Raw genomic sequence first — 12,566 nt, forward strand, 5'->3', positions numbered from 1 at the left:
CTGTGTGTAAAGTTGTGTGTCGGGTTACGGTTACTGTTAGTGTGTACGCACATGTGTGTGTGTGTTATGTTTTCATTTCCGATCCAAGCTGGTTGAGAGCTGACGATTCAAAGAGAACTGTACTGCACTGCGACGGCCTCGGGACGGACAGAGCTGACGTGTTATAAGAACTGGGTACCCTCGAAAAACTGCGTCGACTACTGCAGATCAACTACATTGCTGCAGTTATTGAATCTCAAAGAGATAAAACCACCGCCAACCATCGATTGCCAACCACTGTAAGTATGCATTTGTAGGCAATTAATAGGTAGAAATATGTCTTGCGGTCATCACATAAGACAAAGTAATCAACATTTATTTTCCACGGCTTTGCAGCTGATACGGGCACCTCCTCCTATGCTCCCCCGAAGTTTCGGCGCTTGTTCCTCTAGTAAACCCTTGCAGATCGCTCTGCTAATCTGACTGACGCACGCGCACCGCTCATGATCAGCAGCTAAAATTTATAGCAAGCAGACGCAGCGCAGCACGGGTGTTTGTATGTTTTAATTATACCCGCTATTTAAAAAAAAAAAAGGATGGGGAAGTTTTGGAAAGTTTCAAATGAAAGTGTACAAAAGTTTCAAATGAAAGTTTCAATGGCAGCTAACAGTTATACCAAATTTACTATAGTATAGAGTTAACTACACGCAGCCGCTGTCGCTTCACGACATCGGCTGCACGTCTATTCCTTCGCAGACGTTGTTATTTTTCAGCGGTGGGTGTGCGTTTCCTTCATGAATATCTTTATTAATCGTGGAAAACTAAAATATGAGGAATCCCCGTAATCTATGATAATTAATCATTCAATAAGCGGTATGCAATTTTTTGTTTAATTACGTCAAAAACTCACCGAAATCTGTGGCTAAAGTCAGGTCTGAAAACGTCCGTATTGCTTCACTCCTCATCTGCGTGTTATTTGAATGGCATTCACTCTCGTACTACAACGTAGCTAGTCAGCAAAGTGGTCAGGGAGCGGAAGTGATGAGCTAGTCGGGGTGACCCATAAAAAGGTCAAATCATTGCCGGCGCAGCACGCGCGGATACGAGTGCTGTAGCTTTACGTACGTAACACATAAAATGCACGGGCGTACGTAAAACGCAACCACTTCAGGTTGCGCATGCGTGGTAGTTTGTTGATTTTGTGAAGCTCTCGAAGGAAAAGATGCCACCGCACAATCTGGATACCAACAAAACGCCAAATTCAACTCAACCATCGGGAAAATACGCTGTAGATGAGTTGTAAAAATTATCTTACTCTTAAAATCAAACAAAATAAAAGGCATTTTATGTGATTTTGCCGTCAATAGTGACGGTCGTTTACAACGTTTAGACACTAATTCATGTCAGACCGCTGTGCTTCGCACAGCGGTCTAGTCAGGCTACTATAGAGTATGATTTGTGTAAGACCAAGGAGGTAACATTGGAGTTTTTGATGATGCTGATCAATGCTGATGACTATTTCAATGAAATTTTGTGGCAGTGCAGTTTCATAATGTTTTTGGATACATAAGTTTTGAGTTTAGATGTATAGATCTATTTGGTTATCACTTGAAAAAAAAATAGGACCATAAAATTTAGAAATAGACCCTATGTATATCATGCACTTATTTTCAGTGTTTTGTTTTTGTTTCTGTCTTTTGTCTCTTTTGTTTTTGTTTTTGTTTTTGTTTTTTTGATGGTGAGTAAAATTCAAACTCCTAAAAATGAGATGTAATGCCTGGGTCCTGTTTTACGAAGAGTTATAATGAATTATTTATAAAGTTGATTTCTATCATAACAAAGTCTTTGCTTTGGCAGTCTGTGTTGTAAGGAAATTTATAATCAATTAAACTGTTTTAAGAAGAGTCCTGAGTATACTCGGGCAGGTGTCTATGGGAAATGCATGTTGTAGCAAAATCAGTCCATCCTCAACGGGTTGATATCTTTTGATAAAATGGGGCCCTGATCTGTTGATCGTACTTATTTTGATTCTCAATGTTCTTCCCCTCCTGCTCATTACTTTGTAGCATGTCAGGTGACAGTATCCATTATTGCTTGGCGGAATAAAAGAGCTACATATATCAAGGACTGCAAGGCAAAGGCTAAAGCCAAGGACTGCAGACAATAAAAGCACACTGCACTTCTGGTGAGATGTGAGGAAATCCATAGTTAAAGGGACTGTACAGTACAGGTTGAGGTGGGGATTCATGTTTTGAACATTCCTAAGTAACTGTAAGTGAGGTAATGAAAAACCTCCTATGAAATATGAAAGAGCTTGTAATTTTAAGAAGGATTCAATGTTTATTTGATGAAAGTTGGTTTTAAAATGGCTGAGATAGCCAAAAAAGTGATAATAATAAAAGGCGACAGGCCACACCTTTTATTAGGATCTCTTTGTTTCACCTTGTTTTTGGATATCTCAGCCATTTCAAAACCGATTTTCATCAAATAAACTTTTGATACCCCTTGGAATTGCATGCCCTTTAACATCTCATAGAGTGGTTTCTGAATATCTCGCAAAACATTAAAAGCTAAATTCTCACCTCAACCAGAACTGTACACACCCTTTACTGATAAACAAGTACAAAGGGTATAGCGCATGTCCACACCTCCAGTTCCTTTAAAGCTCCTTTTATGGAGCCTTTTGGAGGACATCTACCAAGAACCGAGTTAGAAGGAGGAGGTAGTTTACAAATTTTGCTCTCCTTATCCTTGATACAGTCGACTCCCATTATGCGAAGTCTTCAGGACCTGCAGTTTTCTTTCGTTGTAACCAAACAGATAAACAACTAGAAAAGCACTCTGAGAGCGCAGACCTCTGCCAAGCATGCAGCTTATTTCCACCACTGATCTTGTTCTTCCATAGAGATATCATACGTACACAGCATCAGTGCTAAAGTCGCCCGATTTCCCAATATAGAAGCCTTTGTTACGTCATAAACCCTCAGCTGCACGGCGCGCCTCGCCCCAGCAGAAACTAGAGCACGCACTTAAGTGCGCGCAGGCAAACCTCAAATGCGCGCAGCCTGAACTCCCAAGTTCATTGACCCTACCTGCCAAAATATAAAAAATCCTTCATAAATTCCCCCCAAATTATCCAATCATTACCAAAAGTTATTTGTTTGTTATTTGTGTCATTCTCAACCTTTCCTGCAAGTTTCATCCCAATCCGTTAGATACTTTTTGATTTATTTTGCACGCGGACACACAAACGAACGAACGAACGAACGAACAAACAAACCAACGGTAACGAAAACATAACCTCCTCCCTTGGTGGAGGTAATAAAAAACATAGAGAGGCTAATGTTGCGGCCAGAATTTTTATTTCATTGTATCCGGAATTTTGTTATAACTGTGTTTGTTATAATGGGAGGGCAAGTTTTCATTGATGTCCTGCCTTTCATGTCTCAACTTTCGTTATGAAAATCTTTATTGTGACAATCATTTAATATATTATGCATTTATTTGTGTTTTGATTGATATCATGACCTACATCTACAACATCTTTCTTCTCTCTTTTTATTAGCAATCTCATGTACACTCAAGTCTTTTACAAATTGATTTTCCTTTGCATGTTTAGATATCTTTGACGTGCACTCCCAAGGATCCAAGATGAGGCAGCTGAAGGGAAAGGTGAAGGAAACGCGGAAGGAGAAACGCATGAGGAAGAAAGAAAATGTGGAAAATAAGAAAAATATCTTGTTTGTGGTTCTCCCGACATTTGCTGTCATCGTCAGTGCCATAGTATTATATGTATATTACAAGTCGAGACCAGATATTGGGCTTGAGGCATAAAATCTGCTTAAGGTTACATATTTTTCTACATGTACATACTCTAGTTGTATAAAAGAAATATGTATCATTCCGTCAGTATTGAGGGATATGTTTGGGATATCTTCTGCCATTAATATTATTCAGTGTTTTTCAGCTGAGTGCTTCCTCCTTTAACCACACAGGAAGGACTGTCAAAAGCTTTGCATCAGGTTGTTCTCGTATCACTATATCTTCTCTGTATCAATTCACTATGAAATTTCACTTTGCTGCCATTAGTTCAATTCATGTGTTTCAAATGATGAGTAAGGTATTGATTCTGCCTGGCATAGTCCTCATCACAATATCTGAGCATTTACTTTCGCTGTAGCAGCTTTTTATTGATGTGCTTCCTTCTTGTGTAGAAATGAGTGATACTAAAATATCATCTTCTCTTTTTTTAAAGATGTCATTTTAAGAGCTCTTATTAAACACTGCCCAATAAAGCAGAATGTGACAAAACATCTAGGATAAAACACGCAAAAAACATATAAGTACCTGATGTATTACTTGTCGGTAGAAACAATGTGTAGCACAGCATTGAATGACAAGATGAAACACGATAATACAGTTAGAGATAGGAAAATGCAAACATGAACAATTCACATCAGGGGATTGTGAACACACCTTTCCATGTAAGCACATATTATGAAGTCATTGAATCCCACAAATATGATATTACAGGGTGAACAAGGAGGCATTCATTCTGAACAGTGAAATAAATTCCACTCCAGTTCCAGTTGTAGTCTACAGGTTGAGTGAAATTTTGTTAAAACAAGTAAGAATCTCTAGTAAGAACAATGACTGTAATTGCTTCGTTGTGTTTTATGCGATGAGAGTCTCTTACTCAGTTTTATTCCTCATTAAAGCATACCCTTGTTATATTTTGTGCAATATTGGAATTAACAGTGCTTGAAAAGTTCTGCAAATCCTTCAGGTAGGATTCAATACTTTCATTGCCATTAAGACAATGGACTTTTGAGATTTTCTATATTTCCATATTATTCTATGTACAGTTGTATACTTCATGCATCTCGGAACAGTGTTTGCATGTATGCCCACTATCTCTGCCTCTTTATCTTCTGAATTTGGAAATACAACTGTATATACTCTGTATGTGTGATTGTCAAATTAATTACAGATTTTAATACTACTACAATGTAATATATATGTGTTTTGACATGTGAGTGAATTGTATACAGATATTACCCAGTTGCGTGTGTGTGTTTGTGTGTGTGTGTGTGTGTGTGTGTGTGTGCGTGTTTGTGTATACATTGTAGTACACTTCCCTGCCTTGCAAAACATCTACAGGGAATATTGACTTAGACAGTATCAATTCAATCTTGTGGTCCTCGACATGAACATGTGCTAAAAGTGGAGATATAAGGTTCTGTTGCAATTTAATCCCCAAGTGCTCTGGCTTTTTGATTAAATTCTCAAGCAATTGCTACATGTATGCTTTACTTCGATAAATGTGGTTTAATTGAATTAAAACACTCTCAAATTCGGAATTAAAACGTTCTCAAATTCACAAGTGAGTGGTATTAATTAAAATTGGGGATGAGATTTAATCTTTTAATTCAAACCCGGATCCTGTAAATACGTACATTGTTTCACACATGTACATTCACTGTCATATGGCACTAAAATCGTTTACATAAATGTTGGTTGGTGGTTGGTCATAATGCAATCAAGGATGCAATGAGAATGAAAATTGTTATATTGCAAGCAGTAATGACAGGTCAGGTAACAAATATTTCTAGAATTAGACTGGCTGCCGACAGGGCTGGAATGAATATGTAGTTATCTAGACCATATACTTACTATTACTGTGAAAGTGGAAATTTTTGTGCGAGTAATTTTTCACGCTTGGTCAGGTAAGATGAATTTTGCATGTTTCTCATTCTGCAGGATCATAATATCGGGCTGCAAAAAGCAAAAATAAATCACGTTTTCATCTTTGCACTAGTTTCATGTTGTGCAAAGTGTGGACAAATTTTCACACCGCAAATATGTCAACTTTTACGGTAAATAGAATAAATATTGCCCCGACTATCATAACACACCACTGACAGTCCCTTGCAAGTTATACTTTCCTCTGGAGACAATATTTAACCTCAGCACTGCACACTTTGGGAAAATATAACTCCTGCAGGGATGTCAAGTGTTATATTTCAACTCTATAAAGGCAATACATGTATCTGTATAACACGCTGTACTCTAAATCTTAACAAGGTGTAAGGGGATGTAAACATATGTTTTTTGGCAATAAAGGATGCTGCAGATGTCATCCTAACTGATTATTGTCAATCATCTGTGGGAATATTGCTTGATCTTACCTGATCATGTGATCTGGGCTCTATTTGTACATATACTGTATCTTATCTGTTTCCACTGAATTCATAAGTGCACTGTAAGGACATACCTTAACAGAATAAGAGTGTAAATTCATTTTCATGATTTTGTGAGAGTATTTGCACTGGAATGAAGCCTATACATGATAAGAGAAGATAGATGACAGAAACAAAAGACAGAGAGATAAAGATAGTTTGATAGTTTGCTAGTTATCTTGTTATCAACACAGGAACCCATCGTATTGTAACATGGACAAATTCGACAACATGCCACCTAGTTGTGTATTCTGGAGAACATATCAATATTTATTTGCAAATATACAAAAAAGAGGATATTTCAATTTACACTACTTACACAACACTGTACACACATGAATACAATTGATTATTGACTTCACAGATATTCACATTCTAAAACAGAGCACTACACACTCTCCTTCAGTCCCTGGATAAAAAAAAAAAAAAAAGGACAACAGCTGTTGCATATCACACTAGATCAGAGAGTAAGATGGCCATGCACTGGATTAATCTAGAGATTTCAGAGGATTTCTAAGTCTAGCCACACACCAGAACTTGTACTTTGACTGCAGGCATACACTTCAGTGTACTCGCTTAAAAATGATTTAACGTAGATATAACATAAAACACATGTAATCACCATCTGATGGATTGCAAATGGTACTGTAATGCACGATGCAAGGACTGGGCTACACATGTACATTTGAATTGGGCTCTGATTACATCAAACATTGAATACTGTTTGGGGTTTAGCACATTAAATTTCTGCTGGAAGCCGCCACATGTGAAGTCATATTTCAGTACATGTATATACATAAATATCTTCTCAAATGCAGATGAACATTTAACACTGGGTAAAAAAACCCTGGCAATAGACGACCACAGAAGTGAAATGACATGCACACTCTTCGGAACCAATTTTACTATGAATGCTACATTGCATCCAATAGTCCACCAATTCTTTGAGAAGAATTTACAACTGCGCTATAATCTAAAATGATCACGCGGAACAGAAATGTGATAAAACTTGCATTGTACATGTAGTCAATTACAGTGTTCACAGCTCACTGCTTTACTTCCCATAGTGTGAGTTCTGAAATCGGAACTTTTCATTCACTTACTCAATACTACTACTCCTAAACAGATATGTTTATCGCTACATTTAATATGTAGGCGTGCAGATTTATAGCAGAAGTATTACTTGGGTCTACTCCAGAGCATGCTTGAGCCTTGCTAGGCATAACTACTACATTGCATGCACACAAGCTTCAAAGCAATGAACTGCATTCAACAAGAACAGTTGGATCGACCTAATGACTATTACCAGGTCCTTGGGGGAAAATATGTTTACCATACATCTGAATACATTCGAAAAGTTAATTGTCATACCTCCATCAAAGATTGAGTGTTAGCACATATGTCGGTGAAGATGCAGAAAAAAGAAAAAGTTCATTTCCCGCTAAGTGGCAGGCCTGTGATTGTAGAGTTCTTTAGCTTTCCTTCATGATTGTCTAGCACTCGCAGCTTTTTGTCTGCCACATGTATCACTCGTCAGCTCAGATCCCACAATCCCTCCTACTTCCTGTATCCATGGCAACTCGCCGAAAGATGGATCTGCCAGCTGTCAGAGTAGCCCCGGCCCTTGCCTGCCCCACTGAGGAACAAGAGCTTGTCTACAGGGTCATCTAATCCCCCCCTTTCATCTGTCATGACGATACTAACAACATCATTTGTCTCTTGTATGAAGTCAGCCGATGTGTGTATAAGTCCTATATCACTTTACGCTAAGAACAATTCACGCCTGTCAATTCAAGTGAAACATAAGTAAGAGGAAGTTATAAATACTTGTTTTCAAGAACGAAGGGCAGAGCTTTTACACTGAACACATTATAGTAGGCTTCAACATTCCACAGACAGTGCCAATTGCAGCTCTAATATTGTGCAAGTCTTTGTGTAACGCTCTCAGCATTCCACATCCTTTGCACTCTATCTTCTCAAATTTCTCTGAAAACCTTGTCTTGAGCTTGCAAGAGAACCTGATGAACTTGTCAGAGTACTAGGTATCAGGGCTGTCAACATACACACATCAAAGTCGGGGAAGTTTCAAATTGCCATAAGGGAGATATTGTGTGTTCTTAGATTCATCTCATATATCAGGGGGAATTTTTCATAATAATTGACATATCTAGTATCTACTAAGTACAATGGTGAAATACATACCAAATGAATCACATCTAGTATATGAGAACAAAGAACAGTGACTGATGTCTTGCAGGTAACAGCACCAATGTGTTGACACAGCTGTGGCCACACATTTATCTTCTCATTGTAAACATCGGACCCACATGGACATCTGGCATTTTATCCATCCCTCTTATAGTTACGTTTTATTATCATCCTTCAGTGATATGTGATATTCTGAACAAATACCAAATTTACTACATTTCAGTCAAATCACAATTATATAGCATTTTTTCAAAGCTCTAATGTTGGGGACTTCATCTGCAGAACATGGTGAAATGCCAGATACCTAGATTTACTTTTTCATTTCCTTGAACCGTTGCAGTATAAATTCACACACCCCAAAAACCATACACATGAACACTACACGGACACTGTACACTGTAAATACTTCAAATCCACAAATAAATTAATATAAATATCTGTACACATAGAAGACCCTTTAGGCACGGTCGGACTGGCAAAAAATAGAGAAGTTTAAGATCGCGAAGTTTGGGCCATTCGTACGCACGCAAGAAAGAGTGCGGCGTCCGATGGCTAGTGATTGTAATGTAACAATGCACATCTGTATGTGACAATGGCCTCGCGCTTCGGAGACACCACCCGCAAACAGATCGAGAAGTTTCGCAAGAAGTTTGCGGTCACACTGGCAAAACTTTGAGATCTTAAAGATCGCGATCTTAAACTTCGCGATCTTTTGCCAGTCTGACCGTGCCTTATGAATACCAAATTTGTTTCTGTTGCTTTCTCATCTTTTACACATAATATAAAAGTACCAAGTCTGCACTACTAAGTATCATGAGTACATGAACTAAGTATACAGCCTGCTTTCCACACTACACTCCTTATACAAGTCTTAGGGTATTGAGTTGCCTGTACTCATATTGACAGCAATCAATGAAAAATATATTAAAATACCTATTAAAATCTGCCAATATTCCCTGATGAAAGTCTTGGCTTTGGTGATTAAACTGCATGAAAAGATATTCTTTCCTTTTCTTTTCTTTTCTTTTTCTTAACAGTCTATAGCCCCTTGCTAGTAAAGATATGTCTCATGAGATGTACAGAGGTTTTAGCTCTGGTCAATATTGCAGGAGTTCTCATTCAACAGATTTAATCTAGTGGCTTAGCAGAAAGTCCACAAGATTTCTAATTGCTCTGAAATATTACTTTGATGACACTTACAATTTGATCTGAATATCACCAAACCTTGGGAGTTTTCTTTCTTTCAAAACTGCTTTGAGGCAGAATGAACTGCAATTTGGCTAATAATGAAATTTAATGTCATGTAATGAAGGAAATAAGTGAATCTTGAATGAAGAGGACACTCAAAATCAAGGCAAAAGGCTAAAAAATGAATTGGCTGTCATGATATTGTTTCTTTCTCTGTTTCAAGAGGAAGAATTCATAGAAATAGTAATTATACGCAAAGGTGATTTCGGACGAAAATTTCCTTTGAATCAACTACAGTTGAACCTCTCGTATCCGGACAAGTCGGGACCGGGGCTCATCCGGATAAGGGATTTGGCCGGATACGGGAGACTCAATGTTTTATACATGTACATATACATACACATGTACTGATGTAGCCCATTGTAGTACCACATGTAGTAATGTGTATACTGCAACCTTTTCATTGTTACATTTGGGGATGTTTGAGGATGTTAAAATGTCTGAAGGTAAGCAATTTGGAAGGAAATTTGATGTAATGTATGTTAATCATGTTGGAAGCAATATGTAATTCATGTGTGTTTGTGTAGGAGTTCTCAAGGAGTTGGGAATCCCCCTTTCCTCCCATAATTATTAAAGAAAATCACGGCGAGATTGCGTCCGTATAATAGAGAGATCCGGATAAAGGGAGGCCGGATAAGAGAGGTTCAACTGTATTTGATATTTGCAATGATGTCACATATCTTTCTATCCATTTCAATGTCGCATATATGACATTCTTTGGTTTTAATTTTACACAAAGTGTAGCAGCAACAAAAAACAAACAAAACAAGAACATAAACAGAAATCTAACAAGAAAAAAAAAAAAGGCAAGGACACAGCAGCGCCCTTGGCATTTGTAAGTACTACACACACCATTGCAGAAATTATTATGAATGTCATTTCATTGTGAATAAAAAGCACATTATCACATTAAAAAAAAAAAAAAATAGCTGGGGTAGGGGGATGGGGAGTGTGGCATTTGTTAGCCAAAGTAGACTGGAAGACATTCACACCACACTTTGAATGGTGTCATATCGTTAGGAATATCGCCGATGTCTACAAGCTCCTGCTGACACTGAATGGAGATAATGGCTTGAGGTATTGTCAGACCTGAGGTGACATGACTTTTTAATCTCAACAAAATGATTTTGAAGAGGCTAATTCTTTTTTTTTTTTTTTTTTTTTTAAAGGATGCGTAGTACTTTATCTACATGAAAGTGTATAAGTCAATCATACAAATTTTAGTAGATGGCAAAAAGGTTTCACATGGCAAGTTTTCAGGCATATATACAAGTCGTGCTCATAGAATACCAATACATACTTGTACTCTGAAAAACACATAAAAACAGCAAATTATTAAATATTTAGTAAAATGGATTAGCAATGAAATTGTATGCTACAAACATGAGAACTGCAATATTTCTCTTGTCTTAAACCCACTGACCACAGGAACATGGTTGTTACTGTAAAATATCTATGGAATTTTGAACATTTTATGGGGAAACGTGTATTAAATACCTGTAAATTACATAAAAATGAATCAGTTCTTTGTGATATAGAATCTCACAGATATCAAAACAGCATAAGGAATATTTATCAGGGTGCTACATGTCTAAGTTTGGCTTTCCTGTGAACAACAGGAGACATAAGCAATTTGCAGTGTTCTAAAATATGCATGGCTAGGCAATCTTCAAATATTGCTATATAATGAAAGAGTAAGACTGTCTTAGATAATTCAATACAATGAGAATACCACTACCAATTTTATCTCCAATACATGGTCTCCAATGGAGTTTGATAATTTTGCAGGCAGGTGCATTCGTTCTGTAAGTTCATTTCTGCTTGCCATGTGTGTGTTTATTTTTTGTGAATACATTTATTTGCATTCAGCAAATGTAACACCTTCTTTCAAATAGGGTCTTAGTTCGAAATCATAACAAGTCTTGAATTAATTGATACCAAGGAACTCATTTTAAGAAGGAAATTTGGTGAATACTTGTGCAAAAGTCTGTGGCAGCTAAGTGAGGTTTGCATGCGGAGTGAGAATGTGACATACAGCACTTCCTTTAAGATATACATTGCCTAAACCATCCTATTTTCTTTATCAGACATCAAAGTCAATTTGAATATGAATAGAAGCTTAGCTTTAACCAACAACTGTAGTGGCAGTAACATGTGCATCTTTACAGTACTTCTTTGAGTTTTTGTTTTTGTTTCGTTTTTTTGTTTTTGTTTTTGGTAGGCAGTGAGAATGAAAAAAAAAATAGATAAACTAGAGACAAAATAATGAACTTTAAGCATTGAACTTTCTTTGTAACCTCTGGCTGTGAATATAAACTGAAACAAATAGATCAAAATTATGCAAAGACTGGATCTTCACAGAATTGCTGGCATAGATTTTTTACAGTAAAGCTTTTTTTTCTCTTTCTTTTTTTCAGTAATGTGGAGGCAATCGTTTCTTGAATCTCAAGGTGAACTGATTCTACAGCACGGGTAGAAATTAATAGCACTCACAAAATGAAACAAGACTAAAAGAAGCTGCAATTCAATATCATGTACCAGCTTTCATTCATTTGTACCTAATTTGAGGTATTTCAAGGTGCACAGCTCTCAAGGTTTACTATTATGTAGATACATACCCACGTGTCTTCGCTATCTGATACACATTTTGTCAGTTGATACAGAGAATCCAACAGATAGCATAAAGTGCATCCATTTCTGAACAGTCAGTTTCTTCCTTATACCTGGTATCTCTAGCGATGACACAAAGACCCTACATCATTTTGCACTCTGGTGGCTAATTCCCTTTGAAGCAAAAAGGAATTATATGACACACTCTGGCTGAGCGTAAATGCAATCAACTTTAGGATTCTCCATTCAAGAGAAGCTGCAGCCACCGTTTCATCGACATCT

The 12,566-nt window shown here is 37.3% G+C and overlaps 1 long non-coding RNA gene across 1 annotated transcript; it reads left to right on the forward strand.

Moving 5' to 3' along the window:
- Positions 1 to 212: 212 nt before the first annotated feature.
- On the forward strand, positions 213 to 3,696 carry LOC139725523 (uncharacterized). The gene is made up of 3 exons (XR_011710557.1): positions 213 to 278; positions 2,046 to 2,164; positions 3,599 to 3,696. It is a non-coding gene; the product is annotated as an uncharacterized lncRNA (long non-coding RNA).
- The last annotated feature ends 8,870 nt before the right edge of the window (positions 3,697 to 12,566 follow it).

Source organism: Diadema antillarum, unplaced genomic scaffold (genome assembly GCF_040938485.1).
Source record: "Diadema antillarum isolate AM-2024a unplaced genomic scaffold, OU_Dant_1.0 seq00000049_RagTag, whole genome shotgun sequence".
Classification (NCBI taxonomy): domain Eukaryota; kingdom Metazoa; phylum Echinodermata; class Echinoidea; order Diadematoida; family Diadematidae; genus Diadema; species Diadema antillarum.